Consider the following 7500-nt stretch of genomic DNA (forward strand, 5'->3'; position numbering starts at 1 on the left):
AAACCATAATTACTCCTTAATTAATCTATGATTAATCCTTAATTAATCAATGATTATCCCTTAATTAATTCATGATTAATTCTTAATTAATCAACCATATTCAATATGCAATCATGCATACTCATTCATAATTCATTCATCATCTATCTAGACTCACCTTTAAATCCATGAGATTGGTTAAGGAAGACTAGACTCGAGCTCAAGCTAATCACACTTCACTTTTGGATCACTCTCGGTTCAGAACCATCACAAGGATCCGGCTGATCCGAATACTCTCCTTGGCCATCTGAATTCAAAACATAACAGTTGGAACATAAGGTTCAGTAGTCTGGTTCAAGAAGAAACTCAACTCAGTTCATAACATTTCAGTTCAGTTCTCTCATATCAGTTCGGTTCAAGACAGATTGATACCATGTTCAGCTCGGTTCAAGCTTTAACAATTTAACTCGGTTCATATCAGCTTAGTTCATGCTCAGCTAACTCCGGTTCTAATCAGTTCCCAACAGCTTAACTCGGTTATACTCAGACGACATCAGTTCAAGACAATTTCAGACCATAGACAGCTCCGCTCAGATCAGATCAGAACATACTCAGCTCAATTCAGTTCTAAACAAGATCAAATCAGTTCGGTTTAATTCCCATAATTCTTATCAGTTCGTCTACTGGTTCTATGAGACTGATTAAATCATAAACCAACCAAGACTGAAGAGAACAAGACCTTAGACAACTGATCCTGACAGGTTAACCAACATACAGCAATTGGTTCTCATCAAAACATGGCTGAATCAAGAAGCTGAAGCTTACCGGTTTTACTCAACTAATTAAACTTGACTGGTTGTCTCTCTTCAAGCTAACCACGAATTAACCTGATCAACACCACAAGAATCCATGGTTGGATTTATTCAGAATTTATCTCCAGTGTAGGCAAACCAACAAAACTTCTCACAGAAACTGATCCACAACCATCTTACCGATCAAAATCAAAGGCTGAAGAACATAGGTGATTCTCAACTTCAGGACACCAAATCTTCAGCTCTTAAACACTCCAAAACTCACTGATTAAAGTCACAGGATGGTGAGAAAGAGTTGTCCATGCTCACTCCTCTTCTCTGAATATTTTTCTGAATTTTTCATGAATCTTTTCTCACAGATTTTTCTCTCTTCTTTCTCTCTTTCTCTCTGAATTTTTCTCTGGTTTTTCTTGCAGGTTATGAACGTCCAGAGGAGAGAAGAGGGTATTTTATATCATAAGGAGTTGCTTCAGATGAGGGTTTGCTCCCACAAAAGACAAAGATGAGGTTAGACAGCTGGTGACATGCTTCAGCACACCAAGCAGCACAAGCAGCTGAACTTTTCCTTCCCATGAAGAAAGCTACAAGCAGCTGAAGCAAGTAGCTTGTGACCAGCATGTGACTTCTAATGAGCAAGCAGGCAAGCAAGTAGGTGTAGGTCATGTGACCTAATTACTGAGGAAGCAAGTAGGCTAGAAGGTGCAAAGCATGTGACTGTTCAGAAATAATTTTAAGAGTTTTGTCGATATTTTTCGGACTGTTTCGACTAAATATTTTTCATCATTCGAATCTCGTCCTGCTCTGAATAAACTCACCCAGCATGAATAAAAATCAACGATAATAATTAACACTCGACCAGAACCATCAAGAGATGGTTTTTCGACCAAAAGACAGCCCCGTCGAGATTAATTCACCGTGTCGATTTTTATTTAAATTCTGATCGATCAATCTTCAAACTGATCTTAAAGAATTTTCTTGACCAAAATTATATCTGCTCGTGAGGGTTATTACATTCTTCCCCCCTCAAAAGAATTCGTCCCCGAATTCTGAAAACGTAACTGTACACTCTTTACTGAACAGTCTCTGAAAGGAGTTCTGGATATTAACTCTGACCTTATCTTAATCTGCCCATATCAAAACAACTCATGGTTGACCCTTGATTCTCCCAACCGATCCTTTCTTTTATGAGCAGCCACTTTCAAGATAACCAAATTCTTTACTCTGCACAACTCTTGTCAACTGCGGTCTGCATACTTTTTCTAACAATCTTGTATCTATAGACTATTACTTCTCAACCTTTTCTATCTGGCTTTCTCCCATAACAGCAACATGAAATTTGGAACGTGAGGTGATGTGCCATACGTGAAGGTAACATCTTCAGTCTGGTCAATGTCAACTTGATTAACCGTGCAACAATCAAACAAGAACATGCACGATCAATCACGCTAACATGATTCAGACCAAGGGTGCCACTCTCAAATACACACAAACACACTTATTCCAGAAATGATTTCCCTTACAGTATTCCATACCCTTCTTATCTATCTGAGATACTCTTCAAAAACTTCTGAACGACTCAATCTCACTGAAATTTCGCATATCCAAGTCTTGTTCTATTACTTTCTGATTTCCTTCTTCTGTCTAGTAACTGAGGAATCAACAAGTCCGCCTATACCAAACTTGATTTACCAACGAAGTACTCTTGTATGATGACTTCACACTTTCTCTGTTAATACATCTTCTGATCTCTTAACAACTTGAGCATTCCCATATGCCTTATGGTTATACCTTTTTCCTTGCACTCTTCAATCTTCCTTGGGATTTACTTCACATCTGCTTAATTTTAGGTTGAATTTGGATTCCTTCTCCCACATCTCCACTTTATGAACTTGTACATGACACAGTCCTCATACTATTCTTCGAAATTCTCTTCACCCAGTTCCTTCTATGAATTCCTTAGATTCTCATCCTTCAACTGAGTTCCTCAAATACGAATGAATAAGCCATCTTGATTTTCTACTTGCAATCTTGAAGGTTCTCTATTCTTTCCTTATAAGGCAGCAAAATAAATCACTCCCAATTCCGCTTCATGATTCTTGAGATCCTACTCCATATCATCATTAATATCACTTCCTCTTAAAGCATAAGCAGCAATATTTGCTCTTCCTTAGGCTTCTTTGATCAGTGAAAACTTGCATCCTTTCCCCATATTGAAATGATCACTAAATTTGATGTGCAACAGAACTGCCACCAACCCCAACTTGTGCATCAAATAGTTTTCCTTATGCTTCCTTAGCTCCCTTGATGCATAAATGATTACCATATCGTCTTGCATTAGCATTCACCTAGACCAACACATAATACATCCATGTAGTAGTATATGGCTGGTTAGGCTCATGCAAGTCTAAGATATGCATAGACGTAGATACTTCCTCTAACTAATTTCATACTTCATCAATACTTTTACTCCATTCCAAGGTAACACCATTCTCAGTCGATCAACTCATTGGTGGATATGGTTTCTAACTCTTGAACAAACTTCTGATGGTAACCGGCCAATCCACAGAACTTCGAATCTCGATAACTGAAATTGAGTACGACCATTATGTAGTAGTAGCGATCTTTTGTAAATATGCAACAACTCCTTGTTCCATTTACTGACTAAGGTATCTAACTTCCAATTTCCGTGCAGAAATATTTACTACAACGTGAAGCGTCCATCAAACGTCCTTGGAATAAAACTACGCCTTGCAACCGATCTTAACCATTCTTCAATTCTAGAACTTGATACTTGACCCTGATGGTCACGTCCTTGATTTTATACTCGAACATAACCGCAAACTCTGGTTCTTCTTCTTTACCACTGACATGGGTACACTCCACAGAAAATAACTAAGTCGAACAAAACCTTTCTCCAAACAAATCTTCTGACTGCTACTTGAATTTGGCTAGAACCACTTGGATAGATGCCTAGGCAATTGCAGCGAATCAAGGTTCAACCAGAATACTTGACGGGTTACTTTTGGATGTCAACAAATTTTCCACTTTCTTAAACATAGCTTCATGTTCCCTAGTTATCTAACTGTCCTCGATACTCTGCTTCTTGTTATTTTCTCTCCGCCCAATTATGATGATAATGGAATACGCCACTTCACCGTTTCCCAAAAGGTTCCCAACTCTCCAGACTGATATGAGCGAGGCTCCAACACTTAGTAGAATACCATTGCAGGCCAACGGTAACTGGTCTTCTCTCAAAGACTTCCTTCCTCAACAACATCCTAATTGAGCTCGATAACTAGATAGCCAATCTCACTCTAGATAGAAACAAACCGCTCTAATGGAAGTACTAAGGAATGGGGATGGGATACGAAGGCATACCATAACTCTAAATGGCAGCCAGTACTTCCACGAATAAGAACAGTGTACTTGAATTCACTAAAGTGAATCCTTCCTAAAACAAGACACTACCCGAGAACTACATCTATGTGTTGTTCCCGCATCAAACACAATATGGGCGGAAAATTCCGTCCATAGGCAAGGTCTCATACGACACCTTGATCACTCCTTCACTTATTTATTTAATCATTCATAAATTTTTAAAATGCACACAACACGCAATGGGATAAGAAGCAAACCTGTGATTGGACCTTTCAGGGGTTTTGACGGTCCAGGCAACTATAAAGTGTAGGCTCTACCCAAATAGCCTAACACTTGGATGTGGACTAACGGTAAGGAAAATCGGACTAGTTCAACAAGTGTTATCTTAGGTATAGGTAACGTAGATCGGGTAACTTCATGAGGAAGGGTAACCTAAATTCCTAACTCTTCACAAGAACCACCAAAGCGCGAATGATGCAAACGTTCCAGGATTTCCCAAACTTTGACAATCACGACCATTCTGTCTTTGCTAGTCACAACCATAACGGCTCAAGGTCCTCGATCTTGATCTTTGATCTGCAGCGGTTGGAAAATAAACGGTCTGCATGACTTGGTTAACTTCTTCAGCAATAATAGCTTCTTTAACATTCACGTCATACTCTAACATCTCCTCGAAGCTTTGAAACTCCATGGTCTTTTATCTACTCCAAAATTCTTGGCTAAGTTCCCAAAGATTTTTCGTATGATCTTTTGCTTATTCTCCAAACCATAATCGATGAATCCAATTCACTCGACCACGTATCTCGATGCTTGTGTAGAAAATACTACTTCCTGAACTCATGAAATCTGTCCAACTCGAACTCAACTCTCTGAAGTAATTCTTGACTCTCGACCAACAACTCATAGCGTTCATCTCCAAATAGCTTGCTGCCAAATCCTTCTTGTAATTCTCTGAACAACGGCCACGTGAATATTCTGCTCTGAGTGTTGGATCCCAAATCTGCCTCAAGCCAAAGTATACTTCTAACGGTTTAGTCCTTCTTCAGTATCTTATGGTCCCAACTTCTTCTTCTTTGCATCATAAGCTTCATGATATTCCGTTGCAAACAGAATGCTTCTGGTGCTTCCATCATCTTGTAATACAGTCAAACCATCTCTTCCTCCAACGCTAAGCTTGAAACAAATGCTTAAGAAATCATGCTTGTATGGCTGTAGTGCTTGTACGTCTTAGCATGAGCTGGTTAGACTTGAGAAACCGGAATAATAAGTGCATCTAGTGATCATGTGTATTCGAATCATCTGAATCGGATCACAAACAACACCCACCTTGAAATCGATAACACACGAGTCTGGAGATGTATTCGATGTATCAATTATGTCCCATATATCTCTCTTAAGAATTGGCATCCCCACTAGAACTCAAAAGAACGGCAGGAAGGCATGTTACTAATTCCTAACAGGACGGTAGTGAATCCGACCATGAGGGTAGAAAACTCGATCATGATGATAGCAACATCGATAAGTACGTTCACCCATTCAAGCTTGTCTTGGTGCTTCTGCTATGAAAGATCAGGTTAGGTAACTACCCATGACTATCTATTCTAAAATGAAGGAACAAGCCAGCATATCCTAGTTATCCTTGCGACTCATTTTGACTCGAAAAACATTTGAAACAAGTCCCATTCTAGCATCGTATAACCATGCTCTGATACCACCTTTGTGACACCCCCGATCATAGATGACCGGAAATGACACGGTCGATGTTCCTCGATGGTCGATCTGAGGTTCTCAGAATACTTCCGATCGCCTTAGACCAACAATCAAAGAACACCAACGCTCCTATCGGATACCACTCTAGGCTTTTCAACCCGAGAAAGCAATACCTGATAGTTAGTTCGTCCGGACAAGGACTAATATCATATGGAACCCGTACTTTAAAAAAAAACATTATTTATATATCATTCAAAATCATCTTACAAAATTTGTTATAAATTAACCTCGAGGTTTTCGGTCTACAAATCTTATTCATAAGATATATCAAAATGACTTTGCAAGGATAATAAAACTACCGCTGGCTAATGCCGTTCCTTCCCGTCCTAGAGTAAAGGTCTCCCACCTACTGGTTACCTGCATATCAAATGAGTCATGAGTAACTAGTTTACTCAGTGAGTCTAATCCCACACCCAAACACATATCAATAGTATCCCGAGCAATCGACACCATTTGAATGCAGTGGAATTATATTCCATAATTAATATAAGGCCTCTCAATCCATCCATGTGAATCTATCTTAAACATCACCTCCACGATACCCGCCAATCACTCATACTCTTAATATATATATATATGCTAAACCCGGAAAACCACCAAGGCTAACCGAGCTTAACGGGGAATAAATATAACCATCATCTCCATCAGATATTCCAAGATAGAACATCCAACGCTGCATGCAGTTACACGGCCTCCAGGGTGCGACCCCATCATCGTGTCTTCATGACCTTGATCCATATCGCAGGACCAATTCACGGCAATGCGGGACTTTCGGGAGAGTGAGTATACAATAAGACTTCACATGATTCACACTTATTAATAGAATACTTATAGATTAGTACTTGAGAACAAGTACTAAGGCTCGGGATAACCTCAAAGAATTATTCTTGCTTATTCTTAAGTATTTAAACTAGATAAATACTTCATATATAAATATAGATCAAGGAATAATACTTAATCAATCAAACCATAATTACTCCTTAATTAATCCATGATTAATCCTTAATTAATCAATGATTATCCCTTAATTAATTCATGATTAATTCTTAATTAATCAACCATATTCAATATGCAATCATGCATACTCATTCATAATTCATTCATCATCTATCTAGACTCACCTTTAAATCCATGAGATTGGTTAAGGAAGACTAGACTCGAGCTCAAGCTAATCACACTTCACTTTTGGATCACTCTCGGTTCAGAACCATCACAAGGATCCGGCTGATCCGAATACTCTCCTTGGCCATCTGAATTCAAAACATAACAGTTGGAACATAAGGTTCAGTAGTCTGGTTCAAGAAGAAACTCAACTCAGTTCATAACATTTCAGTTCAGTTCTCTCATATCAGTTCGGTTCAAGACAGATTGATACCATGTTCAGCTCGGTTCAAGCTTTAACAATTTAACTCGGTTCATATCAGCTTAGTTCATGCTCAGCTAACTCCGGTTCTAATCAGTTCCCAACAGCTTAACTCGGTTATACTCAGACGACATCAGTTCAAGACAATTTCAGACCATAGACAGCTCCGCTCAGATCAGATCAGAACATACTCAGCTC

This window comes from Brassica napus, chromosome A5 (assembly GCF_020379485.1).
Source record: "Brassica napus cultivar Da-Ae chromosome A5, Da-Ae, whole genome shotgun sequence".
Taxonomy (NCBI): domain Eukaryota; kingdom Viridiplantae; phylum Streptophyta; class Magnoliopsida; order Brassicales; family Brassicaceae; genus Brassica; species Brassica napus.